This window comes from Ambystoma mexicanum, chromosome 5q (genome assembly GCF_040938575.1).
Source record: "Ambystoma mexicanum isolate Mex_15411 chromosome 5q, UKY_AmexF1_1, whole genome shotgun sequence".
Lineage (NCBI taxonomy): Eukaryota > Metazoa > Chordata > Amphibia > Caudata > Ambystomatidae > Ambystoma > Ambystoma mexicanum.
This window is the reverse complement of record NC_090933.1, coordinates 56014331-56039976: the sequence shown is the minus strand read 5'-3', so window position 1 is coordinate 56039976 and position 25646 is coordinate 56014331. Positions and strand designations below refer to the sequence as shown.

The window sequence follows — 25646 nt, the reverse complement described above, 5'->3', positions numbered from 1 at the left end:
TACACGTTAAGAAGATCCCTCACCCAACGCCACACGCTACAGAAGAAACAGAACCCCTCGCTGGTGCTACAATCTCTGATCTCGGAATAGCAGGCAGCATTGTGAGTGCGTCGGAGAAATTCTCTGAGCCTGAGGAGCTCGGGGAGCCGTCCATTTTGTCTCCGCACTCTCTTGATCAATCACTTCCGGAAAATCTTGTTTCGAGCTGTGCGACTTCCATCGCCACCGACACGACGCTCCCCTAAGGGAGCGACGATACTTTGCTTTTGGATTCAACAAACTTGGGTACCATCAGGTACAACCTTCGACCACGGAAATAGGACTACGGCACGAGTGTCGTGCATCTGGAAGGAAAAGAGTGATTGAAGTACTGTTGTCTTTCCTTTTTTTCGAACGAAGGAAAGGAGGGTTCTGTTGGCTAGGGTTGGGAAGGACTAAGAAATCGCGCGGCCGAAGTGCCGCCAGCAACGAACATTGGGGCCGTCGATCGGGATGACCATGATGCCTGCCGCCTTCACCGCTGCTCCCCGTATTGAACTATTAGATAAGGAGGTGACCAAATCGAACAATGAACAATGTGCCTGGGCCCCGAAAACGTACTGTTGTGTTCTCGTTCTGATTATTGTTACTTTTGCAACTGCTGCCGTGTGGCTTTGGTATTTTGAAGAAATTTATCCTTTGAAGCCTCTGTTACCGACCAAAATCGTACCAACTGTTTTGACTCCCTCTGTACACCTTCACACTCTGTCCCCTAGAGACTCTCGGCATAGACAGAAATATCATAATAACACTTTGATGATAGTGATGAATGCTACGCATGCTATTTTGAATAAGAGTAATTGTTGGATCTGCACCCACTTACCACAACATGGGAACAAGGGACTGGGATGGTATATACATCCCTTACCTTTAACAACTTCTTGCTATGCCTCTCTTAGAGCACTCTTCTTTGACCGATGGAATGATAGCATCTCAGGGAATTTCGATGGGACTAATTTGAATGAATTTGAAAAACGTGAATTGACTCCCCTGGGATGCTCGCTTTTCGCAAATAGAAGTAAACCTAACGTCGCTTCTATTAGGCCGTCTGATAAACTATCTTTTCCTTTCCAAAATCTAGTTTCTTTTAAGATGGCTCCGATAGGCAATAAGGATGCCATGCCTCCTTCTTATTCTGTGAATCATAGTCCTGATTCAGTTCCCTTCTGTGTACAAAGAAATGGCACTAGGCCAATGGGAGACTTCGAGCCTTGTGTAAATACTGTAAACTTGACTGGGGAAAATAGGCCTTTGTATGTAGGGGGACCCGTTAATTTTGTTTGTGGTAGTTTAGCTTTTCCCTGGTTGCCCAAGGATTGGCAGGGGACTTGTTATTTAGGGATATTGTTACCAGGTGTATTTATAGTCAGTACCTTAGAGGTATCTAAGGCTCGCCCGCGACGGGATAGTAATGGAGATACCCCTGGACAAGTGTTCGGGGATATAGCCAAATCAGTAGTGCCCTTTTGGGGACAAATAGCAAATTCAGAAAACATTAGGGGATTAGCGAGGGTGTTGGAGAAAACGATCAACCGGACCACGGACATACTTTACAATATGACCTTAGAGCAAAAAGCGATAAGATTGGTAGCACTTCAAAATCGAATGGCATTAGATGTCATTTTAGCTGAACGAGGTGGAGTATGTAAATTAGTGGGGTCCGCTTGTTGTGTTTTCGTACCAGATTCTTCGCCAACAATTTTTAAAGCAATTCAGAATTTACACACTCTCAGTTCTGAAGTCCATATCCCTGTAGGAGACTGGAACCTTAGTACTTGGGATTCCTTACGATCTTGGGGGTGGAAGGTGCTTTCTGTCATTTTAGGTATTTTAGGGATTCTGTTAGTTCTTTGTTGTTGTTTTCAATGCCTCCCGAGTATATGTGGAATGATGGGGGGATGTTGTGCTCAGGTAATGAGCGCAATAGGGCATAAGATATACACCCCGAAGACAGCATCTAAAGAGTTCATGTTGCAAGAAGTTCTTATGAACAACTTTATGGCTATTGACATTTCGGACAATGATGCGGAACCTATGGATGATGATGCCTTCAGTTATTTTCGAAAGCATTAGGAAATGATGTATTAGCACTTGGCATAGGCCAAAAAGGAGGGTCTGTGGAAATCGATATAATATTGTGACCCCAATCGCATTGTTTGAATGTATGTTGGCCTACGCCAAGTTGTCTAAAGAATACCATGTACATAGGTTCCGCGGCAAGGTCTTGACCTTATTGTATTGTGTAAGCCGCCATCTTGGATCTAGCCGCCATTTTAGGTACTCTTGCAGTGTGGAAGTCACCCTGAATTACAAAATGGAGGCCGAATGACATTTTGAGTAAGACTCCGGCCATGGTGACCTCCGCACACGTGAATAAATAATATGTCCGCAGGCCACTTGTTAGGGTCACGAACTAAGACCTTGTCCTCTCTTTAACCTGTGTGTAAATATGTAACTGTATCAGCGGAACTGATCAAATTATGTAAATTGTGTGTTCGACCTGGCTACGAACCCAAGCCACAGTTCAAAGAATGGTTAACTTGCGAGAGGGCTGGCCAATGCAGGACAAAACGTATAAAAACCCAAGCATCCCGATGATTGGTCTCTCCCACTTTCAGTGCGAACCTAACGTTGAAGGTTCGTGTGTTAGTCAGAGGGCCGAATAGCTATTCGTTTGTCAATTGACTTTGGTAACTTTGTAACTTTGAAATAAAGCGCTTTGTATGTCCTTTGTAACCTGTGTTGGTGTGTTTCCTCTTGGGCTTCCCGGCCTCATATCAATTTCTCTGTTTCCACATGGTAAGGGTGTTACAGGGCAGGAGATACCATGTCTCACCATCCGCTGTCCCGCTCCCCAAAGACACCTCACTCAGGTGATTCTCCCCCACTGGTCAACTCCAGGAAATGGATCGAAAAGCGATGGTTGTGTGCTGGCCACCTGGATGACTGATCCCCAGGGACTAGTGGGTGAGACACTTTCTGGTTTCTCACCACGCCAATAGATCTACAAACCACTGTTCTAAGCAGAGCTCCATGCTGGGACCCTCTTATTTTTCAAGGAGCCCCAGAATGCTAATATCTTTGTGCCAGTATTAGCTTTCAGTTTCGTCCTCTCGGCTTTCCATTGTCTTGAGTTGCTGGGAAATCTTGGTCATTTGGTTCTCCAGTGTATTGACAATGACCCTCATTACGAGTTTGGCAGTAGCCATGGAGCTCTTAGCTCCATGGCTGCCACCAAACCAGGTTTGTTTACCAGGTTCCTGCAATGAGGAATAACCGGTCATTCCAACATTGGAGGACACGGTAATTCCTCCTTGCAGGAACCATTCCCCATTCCCATTTGAGCCCCCTAGGGCTCAATGGGAATGGGGAGGGAGGTAACAACGGGCACATTATAAGTGTCCCGTTGTTACCTCCTTCTTCCCCTCGTGGGACCCAGAAAGCACGCCTGGTTTTACCAGGCGTGCGATCCGGGTCCCGCGATGGGAAGCTTGTAATCGGCCCTGACGGAATGAAGGAGGCCGGTCCCGTACCGGCCCCCTTTATTCCGTCAGCCCCAGCCTCTTAATGATGCCCTTTGCCTTCCGTCTCTTAGAGGTGCTTCTCAGCCTCACCCACATGTGATGACAGCTTGTATAAATCATGCCACAATAGTGACACCGAATCCAGCCCATCTATTTTCCCTTCCCTAGCAGATCTGGAACCTGCCATGGTGGTCATCACATGTTATGGACGGTGACAAATTGAAAGAAGCTGAAACTTGGTACGGCTGTATTGATAATCATGGTATTTGAGAGCCAGACAGAGATCTTCTGTAGTAAAAGTTAGGGTCCTCCACAAAGCATCTCACAATTACACCATACGTCTTTTGCATTTTGACACAATTTGGAACTGGTTTAACTCTGGGGATCCTGGGAGGGTATTTGAGATGGCCATATGCAAGTCATATTCACAGAGTTTTTCTGAAGCCCATCTTGAGGTTGGCACAAGTGTGCATTTTTGGCAGTACGGTATAAGATGACTTCTATACTTTAGAAATGGCTCAGGTATTCTTTTCTGCAGGAATCAGACCCAAAGTCTTTCTACTATGCCTAATGAGGACAGAATGTTGACCCTGATGTACTACATTCCTAAGCTGTGGTGTCATCTTCAAAAGTGAGCTGGACCATGACAAAGCTGCGGTGCAGCACCATCTTTGTGAAAACTGGTAAGAATAGGCTAAAAGACAGTATCCCCTCATTTGGGCCAATAAGCTGAATCCCCGGGAAATAACCCAACTGTTGCAGCATCCCCCAAGTTAGGCTATCACTGTGGCACTGCAGACACTATCTGCCGTCAGCAGTGAACATATGGGGACTTACCGCACGAATGTGGCAAATCCTCAGCTTTTGCGTCTGTGGCCGTGTTGCACATGTGCAGTGTGGTCATTCCCAAATTGACCCCGCACGTGTTAGTCCAGAGCAAGGTGCCCTGCAGCGTTGGTGGACGCCATTCTAACCCATGCCGCTCCTCGTATAATACCTGCCCTGGCGAAGCAGAATATCTGAGAATACTTGCACAGATTATTTTTTTATCTCTTTATTTAATAAATGTTGAGCAGAATCTTTAGTAAATCCACACCTACTAACTCTGAACCGAATGTAAATGAAATATAGCTTCTAAAATTGATTGACATAAGATGTTGATCTATTTTCATTGGCGGTGCCTGAGCAACATTAGCGGTCTGCAGCCTTTGCCTCTCCATGTACTTTGGGCTACAACTCTCCTTCGTCTAACGACCATGGACAAGGGTGAGAGATCATGGGAGTCGAGGTACAACATATCTGGAGAGCCACATATATGAGATACAAGCACAGCAAGAGGAGGAGGGCAAAAGACGGGAAAGGAGCATGATGTAGACAACAATAAACAATGTGGGGGACACGGGAAAAAAGAGATAGGAAATGAAGCACCCCTGAACATCTTTATGACACAAAAGTCAGATGGTACCATTCAAGAAACGTACACAAATCTATTTGCAACTTATACAGACTCATTCCGTGTTTGCAGCAGCACTTTCTCAAATGAGGTGAGGGTGCTTTTCCCTCTAACCTAGCGACCTACAACCTTTGGCTCTTCAGATGTTTGGACTACATCTTCAATCAGCCTGAACATGCAAAGTCAACCGTGAGTGATCATGGGAGTTGTAGTCCAAAACATCTGGAGAGCCACAGGTTGGCAGGCCACTGCACTTCCCAGTTTTCCACATTTGGCTTTGGATTCTGCTACTTTGCATGCTACAGGGTCTGAGGAGTTGAGCGTCGAAACTGGTGGATCAAACTGGTACAAGATGCTGAACTAGATATTTGATTCCACAATTAAATCACCAGTCATGTTCTTTCCGCAGGGAAGCCTTTTATGGCCATAGTGGACACCTATTAGTGATAAGTGCTCAGTCCCTTTGGGACATATAGGATCTTGGTCTAGTTTTTCCACAAGGAGTGTCTATATGTAGAAGTATGAGGTAATTTAGGGAGGGGGCACTAGGTCCTGTGCCACCTTCTCCACGCGTTGTGGGCAAGACATGTCTTTGTCCCCTCACTATGGGTTAGGCGGTGGAGGAGCAGGCAACCACTGGATATTTTAACATGTTTCATTAACATGTTCATGTCTGGTCTTTTAGAAGATGAGTTGTGCTGGCCAAGCTATTTTCCTCTGTGAACTGTGTTTGCCATGCTGGAGAGGAGGCATGTTATACCGTGGTTTCCCTCTGGAAGGAACTCTGCATTCAGTTGACGTTGATTTTAGAGAATCCACTGTGCCAGAACGAGGGCTTAGTATTACTAGGTTTGGGCAATGCTGAGGAGAACTTTAAATTGGTGCAACAAAGCTGTTTCCCCAAAAAACCTGTTGTAGGGAAAAATGGTGATTTTTACAGATTCATTGATCATGATTTAACTCATGGCCATTGCCTCTTCACAGAGGACACAAAGAGGCAGAAAATATTGTGTCCCGCCCATTTTGTCTAGATCGTTCTCGATTTTGCACCATCTGTCCAGTGGGCAATGTGAGGAAAAATCTAGCATGTCTTTTCTGATAGCATAGTGGGTAGAGCACTCGCTCTGACATCTGGGCAGAGCTGGCTGATGCAGGTTTGAATCCCGGCAGGGCCAAACCCACCGTGGGTAATAATAAGCAGCACTCAGATGCCTGAGGCTTTGGAGTCCTAAATAAATGATGAATTATTATTATTATTTATGCGACAGAGATGCTTCGGATTCCTGTCTCCCCACGGCCCGAAGCCTGTAATGTGTCCCTGTGATCAATGTAATGTCGGGAAGCCATTTTCACATCGTAAACATGTACATTATTAATGAGTGACATCAGCATTTTTATTAGCACCCTGGGAGGAAACACACAGCCAATGAAAATGCTCAGAACACCAGCTATATTCACACAGGTAAGCCCGCATTCTGAGCACTTTCATTAAGTGTTGGCGCTTCCCTTCCCCGCTCCGCCTTCCCACTCACCTTAACGCACCCGTGTAGATAACTATACGGGTGCTAATGGCAATATGCTCTTCAGCGGCGGGTTGACCCTTTCGGTAAGGGCACCCCAGCGCTCGTTAAGGGACCCTCGCTGCTCTCGGGCCCTTGCCTTGGGCAGTGGTCCGTTACCTACAGGGTCAGCCCGCCGCCGAGGGGCATATTCCCTCAATATACAGTGCTATAGGTACATATAGCGCCAAGTTCAATGCATTCACTTCATTGAATAGAAGAAAAATGGCAACACGTATCGCTGTAAATGGACATGGAAATAGTATTGTCGGCTGCGCGGTGCCCAGCCTCTTAGTTTTCTGGTGTTCAGGCTTGGATTTAGGGTAGCGAATCGTGCCCACCACAGATTTAGTCAGACCAGGGTCTCAGGAGTGGGGATGTAATGGGACAAGATTACAGTTTTAAAGAAAATACATTCCAAGAGCTTGTCAGCTGGTCAATTGATGAACAGACCCAACAACAGAAGATGGCTATCCAGAGAAATTCAAAGAACAGAACTCAGGAATGCAATAACAAATATCTCTTAAAAATGTCATTCTCTAAGAAATATGAAAACAGTTTCAAAAGACACGCTCTGCTACAAGGAAATGCAATGTTGAATTCCCCAGGTCAAGGGACGCAGTCTAGTTATTTCGAGGTTCCCCGTTTTATTATAGGTGAACATCTATCAGAAAGAATCATTTCATTCCACTGAAAGTGGGGGCGGGGAGGTCAGTAAGGAAAGTCACCAGCTTCACCAGACATTCTCATCACTACACATGATTAGACAATGACTACAAATCAGCCAGGAATTCCCGGGAGGAAGCCTTGAATAGGATGACACCCGATAAGAGAAGCAAGCATTGGCAAAGCCAAAAGATGTACACTCTCATATGTCAAGTGCAGCCTCAAATGACGCGATAAACCTCATGACATGAGTAAAGGTCAGTAATAAAGTTCACACCATAACATGCTATAAGAATCATTAAAGCACTCAGTGCAAAGCAGGCCCACACCTTCAACACAAAAAGGTAAAGCAAAACCAATACTACGCTTTCAAGGCTGGACATATGTGGCTCATTACATGAAACTGATAGCCAAGGCAACCAATTGCAATTAAGGCACACACTCGTTTTAGCTCCCTTAGGTTTTGAACGTGTATGAGCCACTCTATGTCTCAGGCCATTCCTTCTACATCTCATGGAACTCCAATACCCCCCCATCATTCCCTACCTGTGATAACCCCCCCCAAGGACCAGTACTTGGGCCTCTTCTTCTCACTTTGCACCACCTCGTAGGGCAAACTCATCACCTCTTTTGGTGTTCACTATCACCTTTTTGTCGATGACACCCACATCTTTTTCTCCTTTTCCCTCTTCACCACATCACCAGTTTCCTCTACTATCTTTCACTTTGCTTGATACTCCACTGCTCCAATAAAAAGTCCCACTTTCTCCCCGCCTCCAAAGCCAACCCCATTCCACCCCGTTCCCCCTCATTTCCACCTGACCACTTCACTCCTTCACAGAACGCTCACTGTCTTTTTATTCTATTTGACAGCTTCCAAAGACTCCAGCGGTTCACTGGGACTACTGCTTTAACCTCATTAAAATATGGAAAATCTGCCCCATCTCTCACACCACTCGGCCAAAACTTGAATCTCTACCCTTGCGTGCTTAGCAAAATGGATATTGTTCTTGCCTGCTCACTAGTCTCCCTATGCTCCATCTCTGCACTAAACAAAATTATCGACTAGCCCCACACACCCCCAATAACCTATCTATACACAGTCTTTCCCCCCTCTATCTTTCAGACTCTATACTCTCCTCTTTGCACTCTGTGATCCTCTACTCTCATCAATCTGTCTGCCCCCCTTTTATCCACGCACCTTTTCCTGATTCTGCTCCTTCTTGGCCCTTGCTCTAGAATGCCTCACATTCAAGCCAACCCAATGGCAGAACTATTCAAATCCAGACGCACAACCTACTTATTTGCCAAAGGACTGCCTCTGTTATCTGTATTGCCTCCTATCTATGGGCCTCACCAGGGGTTTGGCGTAGTGGAAGGAATGCAGTGGTAATGCTACTACTATTGCATTACCACTCCACCCAATCCTGAGGTTGGGCAGAAAGCTGGAGATTTTCCTCCAGTTGCCCATTTTCGGCCCTATTACCACGAGCAGTAATAGCGCTTAAAAACCCCATAGAGTCCTATGGACTCATTACAAATGGGGATAAACAGCGCCACTGCAACTCGGGATCCAGTGCAAATTGCGCCATACCGAGTTGTGGTAACGCTAATTGTATTGGGCGGTAGCCCAGTGCAATTACCAGTATGATAACGCCCAACTCATAATGAGGCCCTATGCCATTTCTGTTTGAACTCACACCCCTTATGGTCATTAAATACTATACAATGCAAAGGAAGTGAGATTAAATATTGGCCTATTTCTGGTTTTCAAATAATGCATAGAGATTCAGTCTACAGTGGCAGAACAGAAGCTTCAGAAAAATATGCTAATTATGTGCTGGATGGGTAATTTAAATTCTGCTTATGGGGACTACTTAAGACAGAAAAGAAAGAAGTACACCTAACATTCAACACAACCTCCACTGATTCAGTGGTGTGAATTGTGTCTTCCCAGATGGTGAAATCTAGAATTATGGAGAGCTGTGACTTTGTGATGATCACACGTTTTACAGTATTCACTCCATCACATGGATCGTCAGGTCCAAACCCAGTCTTGATGAGATCAATCCACTGCCACAAGCAGGATGCCCCCAAGGCAAAATGCCGCCTCATGCATAGAATTGCATTCTGCTATTCTGCTGTTCTTGAAATGATCTGTAACCAACATTACGGAATTTTACCTCTATAAGGGTAATATGGTGTATTGTATTTTCAAGATTTCTAGCGATATTTTTAAACACATATGTGTAAAGAGCTCGAAATGTTGCAATGTATTCCTCCTCGAGAGTTGTTTGCACCTTCACATCAAGGACAGACCCTTCTGTCTTTGGAATATTAAAATCAAAGTTGCAGTACCCTGTATCAAGTCACATATGTTGCTGTGTCAGTCTTTCTTCTTTTTAGATTGTCTTCATGTACTCAAATGTGACGCTAACCAGGCCATCCAGCTCATAGTAGATTTGCACTCACAACAACGTAGCGCAAGATGTAATTTTTAATTGTGCTGCAAAAGTTTTGAATCGCCACTAAAAAGGCGAACATGTAGTGTTTTAGTCATCTACCAATTATTATAATTGGTCTGATCGACAAATCAATGTCTACTCCTGATATCCAATGCCTACAACACCAGTCACCCAAAGCCCCCACATCATTTAAATGAAGGCACTTCCTCCATGAGTGATCGTTTTCATTGCAGAGGGACATTTAGGGCATCAGAACTTGATTTCTGTAAGTTTAGTAGCTGCCTACATCTATTTTACTTAAGTATAAATGCCAAAATATTGACAAATTTGTGCCACCAAATTTCCTTTTTCTTGCCGCAAAATGTGGAAATCCATGGTGTATCATCCCGGGGCATCTGATTAAATAGCTCCACCGCCTTCCTCGCTAGACATCATTAACGTAGCCCAGAAGTTGGAAAATAGATGGAGCGCATCTGTGTTGGTTCTGATTTTCTCTTTGTATTCTGGGACTTGTAGTCAGAGTTTTATAACGGGGAAAAGTGGAACTTCCAGTCCCAGAATGCAAAGATAAAAATAGAATTGCATGGATCATGTTGGCAACTATGCTGAAGCACAACGTACAGTGCGCCAGCCTATGTGAGTCAACCTTCTGCCCCATGGTCCGCAGACAGCAATGCATGTTGCTAACTCTTATGCTGTTTTCCTTGAGGTAATATGCATTTTAATACTGAACCTGTCTCTACTAATTACCCAATCAATCACTTATTCTGCTCCCCTCACCCAAGATGTCTACCTGGAAATCCCCTGCAAACCCCAATACTAATGACATGCGTTGTTTCATTTCTACAGGACAAGTTGCAGGCAAATGGTGACGACATTTAACCGAGAAAGAATCTAAAGCGATTGGTATTTATATTTTAATATTTTCTTTCACAATGGTGGCTATACTATTTGCTGTTTTATTAGTGAAATTGAGGAAACAATGTAAACATAGGAACATTAGCTAAGTGAGTCCTCTTGCTTTATATATGGATTATGTATTGTAATTTGACCCATTCAGCCAGATACATCTGTTATGCTTAGTGAGTGACCCTACCTTTTTCTCTCAATGGTTGACCGGAAGTAATTTTTGCTTGGTTTTCACGTCTATTTCTCTCTCTCCCTCGGCCGACAGCATCCTTCGCCTCTTACTCAGAGTCGTTCTCCTTCCAACCCATCCAAAGCCCTCCCCATTTTATGCAAGGACGTGCACTCCTCTCCCTCTACACCTATATCATTCTCCACATAGGGCCTTCCCTCCATTGCTCTCTGGTCATTGACTGTGGCCCATATGAGTGGTGAAACACAATATGAAGGGACCCCCATGCAGAATGGAATGAGTAGGGTTCTTCCACCCTTAGTCAGACAGAGGGTTTGGCCCATTCCAGGTGCCCCTGTAATGTCGGGGGCCAGAGCAGGGCCTAGAGGATTATCTGATCAGCCTATGACTACTCACTATTTTTATTCTATATCATTTTCTCCCTCTCACTGTGATCTTGCCAAATCACCCGTTCTATTTCTACCTTTCCCTCTGATTGCCACGCCCCCAGATCAACCCTCTGGCCCTCTGTCTTTCACTTACAATTCAACTCATTTTCATTCCTCTCTCTTTCACATTCAACCCCCAATAACCATCCTTCCCTAACTCAGGTGCCCAACTTTTCCTCCCGAACTGCTTCCTTTAATGTCTCTTTCTTTCTGGCAAACCCAACCCTCCCTCTGTTTCTGACTAGCCCTTGTCTCACATGCCAAGGTCGGCTCTCAATTGACATTGCTGTGTCCCCCCCACCTCTTTACTGCGTCCCCTCTCTGCCATTCTCCATGAAACCTCTCTGCACTGGCCTAACCACCAACAGGGCATCATCCCCCAGTCTCCCTCTCTGTCTTTTCCTCTCCTGTTTAAGTCCAACAGAAATAAAAATCTAATAACCAGACTTAGACGTAGGGAAGGATACGAATTGCCTTTACGAGGAATCTGTACATTGTTGAGATTTTCAATAGCGCCCTAACATTGACAACATGAATACGTGGATGGAGAACAATTCATGACCGTTAGCAGCACACCAGCTTTAGGCAGTACAATCTCACAATCTAACAATATAGTAAAAGGCCTGATGTTTGTCCCTCTATGCTTGTCCAATGCAGTCGCTTTGCTTTTGTGACCACTAGAGGGAGATGTTGCCTTAGGATGCATAGCGACAATGCCAATTCCCCTAGCTTTGCCTGTTTTTAGTGCTAGGGGGAGCTGTTGCCTTACGATGCATAGAGAGAAAGCCAATTCACATAGCTTTGCATGTTGTCACAGCTAGAGGGAGCTGATGCCTTAGGATGCATAGCAACAATGCCAATTCGCATAGCTTTGCCTGTTGTCGCCGCTAGAGGGAGCTGTTGCATTAGGATGCATAGCGACAATGCCAGTTTGCATAGCTTTGCCTGTTGTCACCGCTAGAAGGGGCTGTTGCCTTAGGATGCATAGCGACAATGCCAATATGCATAGCTTTGCCTGTTGCCCCCACTAGAGGGAGCGGCAGGCTTAGGATAGATAGTGGTCCTACTGTGCCAATGAAAACCTGCACTTCTTCCTGTGTACACAGGCCTGCACACTAGTTTACTATAAAATATGAACCAAGGCATTGGGATTTGCTCATCCTAGAATTATTATGAAATGGCAGTGGAGGAGACCATGCTTTCTTGTTATCTGACCCTCTGCCATTAGCTGCAAGTGCATCTGTAACTGTTGTGTGTTCTTGTCGAACTGCTGCCCACCATTGGTCAGCTTCCATGAAGAGGTCACCTGACAAGACTTCCTCAACCTACCCCCATTGCTTTGCAGTCAGGCGGACGGCTTAATGTGTATTTGTAGCAGAGTCTAGACCCGACCACCCTTGGGTGCCTGCTCAAGGTTTGAGTTTAGCGCCCCTGTCATTAATTGCCCTGCGTCATGGAGCGCTTCCACAGCTAAGCTGAACTGTAAGCAGCAGGGCCAGACTTAGGGCAGGGCAACCTGGGCGACTGCCCAGGGCGCTATTAGCCCCCTGCCATGCCAGCTCGGAGGAGACTTTCAAGGTCTCCCCCGAGATGGCATGGTGGGAGATGGCAGAGCAGGTGCCTTATTGAAATTAAATGTGCCACGCTCTCGGGAGCGGGGCATATTTAGTGCCTGATTCATGGAAGTGTTTTATAATGGTGCAATCCCATAGGAAAACGTTGCATGAATCAGGCCCTTAATAACAATAGGATGCTGATGCCTTCGCATCTGCACCTATGAAAAATGTGGCGCCTTCATCATGACAGAGGGCGCGCATGGTGGGGTCACCCAATTTTTGTTTTGCTGCCCGGGTTGCTGCTGCCACCACTAAGGCTGGCCCTGGTAAGCAGCATGTGCCACCGCATCTGTTGCAGAGCAAAGGCGACAAAGGCAAAGGAAATGAAAGGATTCAATCTAATCTTGGCATATGGATCGTGAAGCAAAGCAGTCTGTGGCGTTGTCAGACAGGCCAGAGATAATTAGTGTTCGCCTTGCACCAGTGTGAAGCATGGCAGGGCTCTCCGTTCCTAGGAGAATATTTGGAATGTCACTCAAACTGACGGATCGCAGGAGATTTTAATTTAGGGTGACAACGCTTTGCATGGAAACCAGATCAGACCCAGTGATGGCAGAAACCCGGATCATGGCAGCGAGGGCTTTCAGGCAGATGTCAATATAACCTCATTTACAATGGACTCCCGATACCACATGGAAAACATCGCTTTTGGTTGCGGCGTCACAGTGTGAAGGACAGTGGATTTTTGTCAGCTCCTTTCGTGTTATAGCGTTAGACACAATATTCGAAACGTGGTGTTATTTTGTACTTTATTTTATGTTTGACATCCATAAAAGTATAGCCCGTTATGAAAGCATTCTCTTGTAAATGGTGTAAAAGTTATAGAAAAACAGACCAGCACCAGCTTTATAAATCAGCAATTGTCCTTTTTATTAGTGTTACAAAGGGAGACATTGGAATTTGAAGTCCTCTGCTTTTCATGTTAATGTCAATTTGAAGCAATACTTTGCATACATGATTTATTACTTTGCCCGTTATTTGTTATACCCAAGAGAGTATGGTTAAAGGTCTATTCTGGGAAACAAGAATATAGAACCGATGGACGGTTTAACAGTGTGTAAATCTACTGGTACAGTCCCCTTGATATGCTTTATTTATTTATTTATGTATTTTTGTATTTGTTGTTTGCTTGTTAGGTCCTTATACAAAAAGAAAAACTGGTTTCAAAGCATCAGGGCGGGGAGAGAACAAGGGTGGGAAAAAAATAATTAAAAACACTATACATAAGAGCAGATGGGGTGGGGGGGGTACTACTATGACTTGTGACTATTCAGAACGTGCAATTGCAGCAAGGAAGAGGGAAGAGGGGTACATGCTGGGGATTCAGAGCTCATGGTTGAGCCACAGATAAAGTGCTATGTTCTGTTGCATGCCTCTGCAGTAAATCCTGCCCCCCCTACCTCCCATATGTTGGAGACCTGAGATTGTGCCATGTTTGACACCAGCAGTTGTGCCAATACCTCAGCGTATGTTCGAAAGAATATACCCATTGAGACAACCCTACCGGATGTATCCCCGAAGGGATGACAACTGGAGGTAGGTACTCCCTGAAGGAATATGACAAGGAGAAGAGAAAAGAAGCCAGTGACGTCACAAAAAGTATGTACAACGTCTCGGGATACTGACTGAAGAGAATGTATGGATCCTTAAAGAAACTAATGATGAAATAAAGAATCGAGTGAACTCTCAAATATAAAGAAGAAAGATTAAACGTGCACAAAGCGCTGCAGAAAATCAACCGTTCAATAAATGTACAGACGCTGAAACGCAAGGTAGACCAAGTCATCATAGAAGCTGGCAATATGTAGTGATTGGAACGCAGCTAAAGCCCCCATTGTATAGAAACTGGCCATCAGTGTCATGAATTTAGTAAACCTGGACCCATAGCGCGGGAAGGGAAAGCTGTGTTGCAGCAAGAATAAGTAGAATCTTACAACTGCAAGACGAGGCTGTCTAGCCTGGAGTCAAGACTGAAGCAGTCAAGGTCATCTATCTATTCTGGAAAGGGGTGAACATGCAAGGCATGAATCATCCCATGCTAAGGTGCAAAGAAAGAACACCAAGAGTGTCACGTTTAATTCACTGAAAACATTTCAAAGCTACAAAATGGACCAAATCGTGGTCTCCTGTCACGTGAGCCAAGGATGAAAATAGAGTTTGAACTTGGAGTCCCAGAACACGATAGTGAGTACTCTGACTCCCATGTATTCCGAGAGACATTGATACTTTGCAAGACCAAGTTCAAAGACAATCTTCATGGCTTAAGGCATGGGAAATGATAGATGCTGTGTTAATTGGGTGGGGAGGTATTGTCATCCCCCATTTCCTTGCACCTGGGTCTGGGTTTAAGTGCCAGTAAGTGAACTGAATGTTCTAAATCTGCGACAAGCATGCCAACCAATTGTATTAGTCCATAACAAAGGACCTTATAGTTTGAAGACCAATGAAAAACTGTGTATCTAATGTTTCTGAGGAGGATATGTTTTAGAGTTAGGCATGTGTTGTCCACCTGATAGTGGGCAGCCAATCACAATCCTTGTTCGTATAGAAAGTATACTTAGATGTTCCCCTTAAGACAATCCCGACCCTTAATAGATGTTTTATTATTGCCACATAGTGTGACATTGCCTCTGACGTATTTGTTATATAAAAGCTATGATTTGTGTGAAGATCGCAGAGAGAAATTGAGCGTACGTTTGTTGGTGTTTGTTGTAACTCCCTGTCTTTGAAAATTATTAGTAAAACAGTACTTTTCCATCTTCCTGAGTTGGTTCAGTTATTTGAACTCAGAATGTATCTCTGTGATCCCATCCATTACATATGCACGTTCCTAAAGGGCCCTAACCTCAATTCCTTCAGAAACCTTCAAGGTTCAGGCATATAAATTCAGTTAAGTGCCTTTATTGATCCAATAATGTATGGCTTCACATGACAAGGTTTCGTGTTGTCTTTTGGCTATGAATTGTGTGTTTGTGCCTAGCCCTAGCAAATTCTGATGCCTCTGTTGAATTGATGTAATGGTTATGCATGGTTTGTGTTAATATGAGCTGTGCCAAAAGCATATTCATTTTTCTTGTGTCATGTGTTGCACTAAGCCCTCTGCTTTTTTCTGAGTAATATTTGTTATACTATAGTGATTTTATTCATTTGTATTCTGTATTTTTTTTTAGGATCAATGTGAACAATGCTATTTAATAAAGTGGCTAGGCCAAATTCATTTCTAGCCTGGAATTTTCTTCCAGTGCCCAGACATCTTTTGTATTGCTATGATTCTTTATGCAATGCCGCTCGCACCTTTGTTGTTAAGATTCTACACATTTAGGTTAGTGTGTGTGTAAAAGCAAGGATGTTTGACATTACTGCTTCGTTTATAATGCATTAATGTTGATCCTTCATTGATTTAAAATGCAAATAAAGCTACCTTTGAATTGAATGAAAGTGCACACATGATGTAAATACTCCTGGACCGTGGTGGCTCATCCCAGCAGAGCCTGAAGGATGATCACCATTCCTTCCAATCTTCTCCCGTTTTAAGCCTCTTCTTCCCAGATCACTAACGGCTTAAGACAAAGCAAGGGCCAAGCAGGCCACGCTCTAGCTTCTCCAGACTCTTTGAAAGAGGAAGGCTTCTGGGGAGCCTGGGATCAGCATTATTGGTCAGGTATCTTGGAGGGAATGCAGTGTTCTAGAATGCCCCCTCAAACCCACATCTGGAAGCCCAGTCCTCTGTCGGCTTCCACAGCAGGGGAAGCCAGATGAACATGATAAAACAAAACATTGTTTGTTTTTCCCTGGGACAGCGCGACACTAGTGCTAGACTTGATAGTGTGAACATTTTGGTAGCAGAATGTTGTCCAAAATTAGGTAAATTATCATTATTCTACTGACCAGAAAAACTACATACTTGTTCACATTAGCTTTCTCGCCTGCACGCTTCCATTTCCTGGCCATCCACTCCTAATGAAGCAGTCCATTAATCCACTCATTGAGGGGGACCCCTATGACCACCGGTCCGAGGTGGAGTCCCATGTGACAAAACACTCTACTCCTTCACAGCCCCCCTCCATGAATTCTCCCTTAGAAGGTCCTTAAAAGATGAAGGACATTTTATAATTCAGCCTTCACCCTCATGACCAATAAGGGACGATGGGCAAAATGCATTAGTTATAAGTTCATATAGAAGAGCATCTTTGAGCAATCAAACTGTAAGATGACCCACATCCATGTCAGGACTTTAACACAAGAGCATGAAGAAGAACATCAGGATGAAAACTTTTTTTTTGTTTTTGGGGCATTAAAAGAATATAATACACCACACAACGACATTAGACAAATACATCCTTGCATTTCAAACAGTCACATTTGGAAAAAATAAGGATCATGAATTCAATATCTTTATTTAGATCATCATAAGATCACATAGTCATCTCCATTTGATCTTGTTTTCTGTTGCTATTCAGACCCTATCACATGACTAGCATTTCGATATTTAGGGAAGAAACTGTGTATAATTGACAATAATAACATACCTGGTTTTGTGTTGTTTTAATTCTAAGTAAAGTAGCTTCTTGGATTATCAATGTCAATACGCAGGACTAGATCAAGTTTTAAAATGAATGACTATGCAGTAAGTAGTTAGAAACATGATCCGAAAATGTTGTTCATTATTTGGATCCATGTAGAATCTTATTTGAGACTATACACTGCATGAAGGTGAATTGTGAACACATTAACACATATGAGTATTCATTTGTCAAGAGTATATCATGGACATATTTTGTAATTATATATTTTGGTTTAAACTAAATCACTGTAACGTTCCTTTAAAAGTAAGGTGTGAATTGGTATCATTACTTCTGTAGTCTATCCTGTTCGTTTGAGCACGTTAACAGCATGTTAGGATGAGGGCACCTTACAGAGCTCCTGGGACGTCGGCAGCCATCACACTACATTCTGGGTTTCAGGTAACCGAGAAAGTAAATTAAACATCAACCAGTCTTTTATTTGATGTTTGATGAGCTCAACATTCTACCAACCTGGAAAATAATGTCAGGAATGGCACTCTGTCAAGAGTGGCACAGGGCACCCCGGTAGGGTTTGGGTGGCTGTGCTGAAGTAAGGTAGCAGATAAGCACACACAGCAGGAAGTTCAACAGGAAAGAAGAGTAGGAAACTGTAGCTGGGAGCCAAAAGGGGCAAAAGATACAAAGGTACAAACAAACTGGATTCCCTCTTGGGATGTATGCTGAAATGGGAAAGAGTGTTCCACGAACCTTAGGAAACTCCAGCCTTCTGCACAGATTGCTATAACAGAGGCCCACGCTGTATGCTCATGGCTGGGAACAACAGCAGTGGGTGTCTGTAACACTGAAAACGCGACAAAGGAAGGGGCAGAGGTTGCCTGCCGGAAACCAACAGGCAAGCTCTGTACAAAGGGATTACATAAGACACATGAGAAGACAAGAACAGAAATATCCAGCGAAAAGGAAGTCAATGAGCAATCTAGCAGAAGGAAATGAAGGAAAGGCAGTTACACTGAAATAGATAACCTAAGGTGGAGTACAGAGGACTCAAGGAAGAGAACAAGGAGCAGCAGTCAGGAAAACAGAAGGCTGCAAAGTAGGAAGCAGGTCTGCAGTCAAGAGTGGCACTAGGTGCAGGCAAACTGTATTGGACTGCGGAGGACTGTAGTAGGCTGAAAGCCAGTGAGTCCAGAAGAACAGGACAGAGAGAGATTAGTAGTAGGCAACAGGCAGAAAGCCCAAAAGAATAGGGCCACTAGGTAGGGAGCCCAGAGGAGCAGGGCTGTAGGCAGCGAAGAGGTGCAGGCTGCAAGGTAGGGAGCCCAGGGAACAAGGGCTTGGAGACAGCAGAAGGTTGCAAGCTGCACGGTAGGGAGCCCAGAGGACAAGGGCTGTAGGCAGCCGGAGTGAGGCAGGCTGCAGGGCAGGGAGCCCAGAGGACAAAGACGGTAGGCAGCCGGAGTGAGGCAGGCTGCAGGGCAGGAAGCCCAGAGGACAAGGATTGTAGGCAGCCGGAGTGAGGCAGGCTGCAAGGCGGGCAGCAGATGACAAGGACTGTAGGCAGCCGGAGTGAAGCAGGCTGCAGGGCAGGGAGCCCAGAGGACAAGGACTATAGGCAGCCGGAGTGAGGCAGGCTGCAGAGCAAGGAGCCCAGAGGAGCAGGGCAGCAAGGAGTGAGCCCAGAGGAGCAGGACTGCTGACTGTAGAGGGCTGCAGAGGACTGTAATAGGCTGCAAGGCAGAAAGCCCAGAGGACAAGGGCTGTAGGTAAAAGGCAGCGGAGCGCGATCGGCTGCAAGGCAGGGAACCCGGAAAGGGCACTGGAACAAAACAGGATAATGCAGCAACAGGAACAGCATATAAAGTAAAGGGTCAAGGCAAACAGGAGCGGGGAGAACTCAAGATGCAAGACACTGTGCTCCTGCAGGCAGCTGGTTATATACAGCCCTGCCCTGTTCTGAGGCAGGCTAATTGACAGCACCTGGGGCAGCACACCTGATGACAATCTGCCTCCTCCCTCTCTGGTCCTGAGCAGGTGGAAGCAGCACTGGCCTGTGGGCATCTGGGGATTGTGGTCCCAATAACGATGAATGAGAATAGCCAGGAATTGAGGACTGTAGCCAGGTGCATTATGGTAAATGTAGTTAATTGAATAAAATAAGAAAGAACCAAAGTTGAGCAAATGGAAATAAAAGACCAAGGCGTGAAAAGGAGTTGTTCAAGGAGTATTAGGAGGATAAATGAGTACCAAGTAGTCCATGATGGTTGCCAATGCGTGCGCCAGCGGCGCGGGCATGACAAATAACACCAACAGAGCTCAAAGATGTGTTATTATCTTCACAGAGGGTCACCTATTCCTTAGACTAGTGGACAGGAACTCATATTCAGCAATTGCAAGTCATCACAGCGCTGGTTTACTGACCTACAGAAGGGTGAAGATTCCGCAAATTTACCTGGAAGAGGTAACTAAACCAGAACCATCTAATGCAACGTTTTTCCAAGAAAAATCAGTATTTTAAATTTAAAATGTTACTTTTCCAATTCATAATAAGACAAGCCTTACATGAACCCTTGCAGGAACTAAAACCAGAAAATGATAACGAGTGAAGTGGAATCTTTCAGAACGTGGGCCTTTGAGTCAATTGCTTACATCTAAAGTTAAGTTATTTCTATAATCGTTTTTTCTAGAACTTAGACCAAGCCGGGAATCAAAGGAGCTCTGCACATGTCGTTGAGGCTGAGGTAGGGGAGTCATGGGGTCACATGACAGGGGTTTCTGGGGCGAGCCAAGGCGGGCAGCACTCGAAGCAAAAGGAACCAGAGCAGACATCAGCTTTCTCGGAGCACAGTCTTTTACTGGTGAAGCTAGCACACTTCCTGAGCATCCTGATTGGCTGTGACAGACGTGACTGCAGCTAATGCAAGAAATGATGCATGAAGAAGCAGGAAACAGAAAACGGTCATGTCTGTTATATTAGCATTGTGACATGAAAAAAACGATACTTGGTTTGCACAAGCAGAAAACAATTATTTTGATCTGGGATTGTTAAATTATCCGAACATTTTGTGTTAAACACTTTTAAGCACGTTATTTACTTTGGAAAACTGGACAGACCTGTATGTTTCAACAACATTGGCCTTTTCTTTAGGCCCTGTATTCATAACGGTTAATGTAAGATGTTCATGTCACTAGAGATTGCTAATAGTATACACAGAGCTGTTATATAGCAGTTGAAAAGGCAGAAAATGAAACTTTCATATAGGAGCTCACTATGTGATTGTTCGAAACCTTTATTTGGATAAACTATTTCACTGAAGATAGGAGAAAAGGGTGCATTACTTTATGGGGAAACCTGGTGTGGGTGCAAGTAAAGAGCCCTATTTTGTTGGTCCACAAAAAAAAGTTATGCTGAGTGAGAACTGTGCTTATATATAAAAACTGGTGCAGAACTTCTAATGTGATATTTTTCATGATGACTTTTTTTTGGTTGGCACACAGGTTTAGCCTTAGAGTGGATTTTATTTCCGGTGTTTGAGGTATGTGAGTTAACTCAAGAGTGCACAGCCAAAGCTACATTCACCTAAAAGAAATTAAGAGTATGTAAGTGGGTAACATCTGGAAGCCGAATACCTTTAGAAGGCAGGTTTAAAGCGTGATGGTTTACAGCCGGTGAGGTTATTCTATCGTTTGGTTAACTCATGGCGATGGAAATGTTCACCTGTACAAAGTTGCCCAAAAAAGCTATAGATACTCACTATGATGAACAATGAGATTTTTTGGAGGAGCTTGGGCATAGAACCGCAAGCATGGGTGGTCAACGGGCCACCAGCCTGTAGATGCAGCTAATCGACTAGTACCATGGCATGCCAATGGTGATATTGGAGAATAGAATTTGTGGTGACAGGAAGGAGGAATTCTTTTTTAGATTACATGATTTCTTGTAAATGTGGAGCTAGGAGCCTACGAGGAATTTCAAGCTTACTATGTACGAAACACTAGGAGGTACTGGGAATGTCAAATTGGTAGCATACTGACAATGTCCAACCCAGAGCTTGACTACCCGCCTGACAGCCCACCCCCACCTGTGGGGTTCCCCTAGTCTTACACTTCTCCCTCCACCATCCCCTTGCACTTACCACCTTGTCATGCACTGGCACGGTAGGATTGTCACAAGGCTAATATAACTGTCTCTTCTTGTTGTTTTTGTTATGATTCCCTTGTCCTCCCACCTCGCCCCACCCCCACCTCTTCTTGTCTTGTGGCGCCTGGTAACACGTGTATAGGGGCCATACAAATGCCCAAAAAAATAAATAAAAATAAACTGGGAGCTTAATGGAAATATAAAAAAGAAATAAGTAATTGCAAGAAGCAACAAGAACATTACACAGGCACCTTACGAGCTCCAGAGCATCCTTCTAGCATTGACAACCCCTAAACCAATCACATTTCCATATTTCATCATATGGAAAGATTGACAGCTGTTCACTAATAATGTCAATAAGAAAAAGTGGCTGACAAGATTAAGATTCAACATTTTACTGCACGTGTTAGTACGATCGCAGGAAGTTGGCACGGCGGCCATGCTATGTCCTGTGTTAGTCAGGAAGAAATGCTGACACTTTCTATATTATTTTGTCTTAAGTACCAGTGCATACGTTCCAAAGCAATAACACAGAGGCTGAAGAGCAGGGGTATCAGGCAGCATTAGTCAGCAATCTCTGATTCAGAGCATCTCGGGGTGACACCGCAGTGGCCCTCACGACCAGCTGGAAACATTACCTTAAAATATACTCATTCTTTTAAATGTGTTGTTGCGTGTTTTTCACACAATAGATGTTTAATTGCTTGATTATTTATAACTATCTATTGTCAAAAGTGGTATCAGGAATTAATACTTTATTGATATTGCTCTGTGATTCGTTTTTTTAGTGCTGTTTGGTTTTGAGGACAAAAATAAAGAGTTGAATGTTACTGGGCATGTGAAAACAGGAGCTGATTGAAAATGTCAGAGTAAATATCCCACTCTGTGCCATTATATTGAACAAGGGGAGCAGGGCTTGTGGGAGTGTCCCCTGCACCCTTTTCACTATATTTGCATCAGGGGTTGCTGGGGTGTTCTCTGCGACCTAAACAATAAAGTTTCTTTAAAAAAAATAAATAAAGGACCTGCAACACCAGTTGCCATGCACATAAGTGAAGGGAACCAGTGTCACAGAGGAATGGAGGAGTCTGCAGCACATAACGAGGTGTGCCACCAAAAGGTAAGTATGGAGTTGGGAGGCGGATTAACAGAAATGTCCACGGAAGAAAAAACGAGTCATTTTCGTTTAAATGACTTTCAGTGTGTTCTCTCTCAGACATGTCTCATTTGATCAAATCATGGACAACCTTTATTGCTGAATGCATCTTAATAATGGCACAGAACATTATCTGCACAGGCATTATGACTAGTACAATGAACACAAATGTTCCTCGTTAATGTAGGGAGTCGCTGCACACATTCAGGAATGTGGCTGGGCAGCAAGCACACCATGCAAGATTGTGTAGAAGCCCAGATAACTCTGTTCTGCCCTCATTTCCAGATAAGCTTTTGCCCCATTTGACACTTTCTTTGAGGAGTGCTGAGCTCTTACACAGGGCGGCTTGTCAGCAGAGGATGCGAGCTTTAAAAGCCCAGACCCGTTTTGCCTTGGGTGGCCCATTAAAATTACGGTCTAACATTTTAGCTCCAATTTCATGACGTTTTTTCAATGCTGCCATTACCTTTTGTCAGATCCTTGGAAACCATCGCATTTGATACCAAATTTTAGAAAGGCAATTGGAAATGTTATTGCCTAGGTTTGTTGCTGGATGCAGCCTTAACAATCTTTGGCCGGCTTCATCCGAAGTGAGCGCGGAGGGTCGTGATTCATTACCAGTGCAATGCGGAGCTGTTGAAGACATTTCAACTATAGAGCAGGTGTTTATTGTTGCTTTTAAATAAATTTGTATGAGGATCAAAATCAATGTTTGTTCATTTTCTATGGACTTTAAAAGCACATTTTATTGCGTAACCAGATATAGATGCTCTGTGGGCTCCTACAGCATTGCTGAACAGATTCAGATCTAGGAAAACACAGGGGTTTTAAGTAATATCAACCTTCTGTGTCCTACGCTGAGAAAAAGATGGCAGCTATTCAGTGGAGTAGCAAAGTATAACCCCCTACTCCGGTAAGTAATGATCCGTAATCAGGGCTCAGAAAACTTAGCTTGAGACTAACTAATGCATATTTCTTTCTCCTCTTTATTCGTTCTTCCTTTGTTTGTTTTTGTTTCATAAAAATTTCTCTACCTACACATTCCTCCCCGTCCCCCCTCCTTGTCTCTCTGTGAATAATCTTCCCATTACATTCAACTTATGTTTTCTGCAATATTTTGCATTTTTCTGGATTGGACTACAACATTTGTATTACTTGTTATGCTCATTCTTTTCAAACCAATGGCCTTACATTGTGTATTATTGTTTATCTTAAATGGTATTACATTTGTGTTCATCTTCCTTAGCCCTGAATGATAAAGGCGAGTGTTATCGCCGAAACACGTGTCTCAGATAGGGCATTTTTGAACATCATATTTTCTGCAAAACTACTAATTGTGTCTCGTGATTGACCTTTGGCCTATACCACCAGTGGAGTAGGGTTCTGTTTTTTGAGCCCTGATTACGGATCAGATTCAGATCTAGATGCAGAAATTAAGGCCTAAAATTGCTGCTATGGGAAAAACCAGGCGCTGTCGTCTCCCTTTTCTTCAGTGCAAGGTGTACATAAGGTGTTTTATAATGTATATATCAATAATCAAGTCCCCTGCACTTGCGCAATCTGAATGACACTTGGCCTCGTAGGATCGCTGTCTCTGTCTTCCTTCTGTGCCCCCTCCCTTGCCGCGTCGCGGCTTGGAACACTTCTGTATAGGCGCGTTATATATGTCATATGATATCATATCAGGAGTCCTATCCGTTCAATACAGCTGATCCTCCATGTGCAGCCGGCATACCATTTTGTTTGCTATTACATGCCGACAATACTGTGAATTTGTCCCAAAATCTAGGGTTTTCCAGAGCTTAATAAATTAGTATCTTGATTTTATGGATGACCGTCAATTTCTCCAAATTAAAGTTTACGGCTGCATGCACTGACTGTGTTGCACAGTATCCAATCATGTGCAAAAACGAGCGGATGGCATGGGTCAGAACCTTCGATTTGTTTATAAACCTTCTGCAGTACCCCTAACTAGGCTAATCTTGGTCCTAGGCGAAGTATTCGAATGAAGCAATGTAATGCTGCAACTTTCCATTTGGCAAAGCCTATTGGCTTTTTTCACCTTGAGGTGTTGTTGTCTATATATGGCCAAACTGTTTCTTTTATGTATTTATTTATTTATTCATTACATTTATAAATCGTGCAAGGTGGCCCTGGGGCATCGTGGCGCTGTTACAGCAGTGCTTGCTTGGTTACACAGAAAAAGACATGAGCACCTGTCTGTGGTTCTTAGTTACATTGAACATGATGTCAGACAGGTGAAGGTTGCATTGAAAAAGAAATGGGAAAGGGTGCAGAGATACAGGCAAAATGGTTCAGCTAACAACAGGGAGCAAGAGAAGGCAGGAGACCTTCTCCGTGATGATGGAGTGCGTTGGCCGAAACTATAAGGTGAGCTAATTGAAAAGCGAAATTTTCAGAGGTTTGCATGTTGACGTGACAGCCTGCAGAGCAGGTGTGTGGGGATACACTAATTCTCGTTCCCTGGAGATGCTCTTGAGACAAGCTCCCTCAGCACCTATGTAAACTTCCTGTGAGATTAGTAGAAGCTAAAGTCACTTTGCCTATGGTGGTCGTCCTTGGCATATCCAGCGGCTGGTTTCGCAACTAGTAAATGTCAAAGAAGATCGTGATGGTGAACATGCAAGAAGAGCTATGCAAAAACTGGTGGCATGGGCAGTCCAATGAGCATGGGCGGCCAAGCGGATATGCCTGGGCCTATGGGAATAACCAAGAAAACCCATACCATGAGTGAGAGACATATAGGAAACAGTTTGTGACACAAAACCATATGGAACACACCAACACAGGGAAACATTCAACACTGTTTATGTGAATAAGACAAAGCACTCAAAGGTTCCTTTTACAATAAAATGTACAATACTACAAATTCAAACAAAAGAACAATGAATATAAATGGACAATGAGAAGGAGGGGCGCCTCCCTCATTCCAGACACACCCAACCAAGGAATTCCA

At 44.1% G+C, this 25646-nt stretch overlaps 1 protein-coding gene across 12 annotated transcripts in view; it reads left to right on the top strand.

Annotated features, from left to right (window-relative positions):
- Positions 1–25646, top strand: part of LOC138497200 (poly(rC)-binding protein 3-like) — a 3473032-nt gene that overhangs the window by 1338907 nt on the left and 2108479 nt on the right. For all 12 annotated transcript variants that reach the window (XM_069620521.1, XM_069620517.1, XM_069620516.1 and 9 more), the window contains one exon: positions 10556–10612. The gene's annotated coding sequence lies outside the window, so the exon portion shown is untranslated. The remainder of the gene's footprint in view (positions 1–10555; positions 10613–25646) is intronic.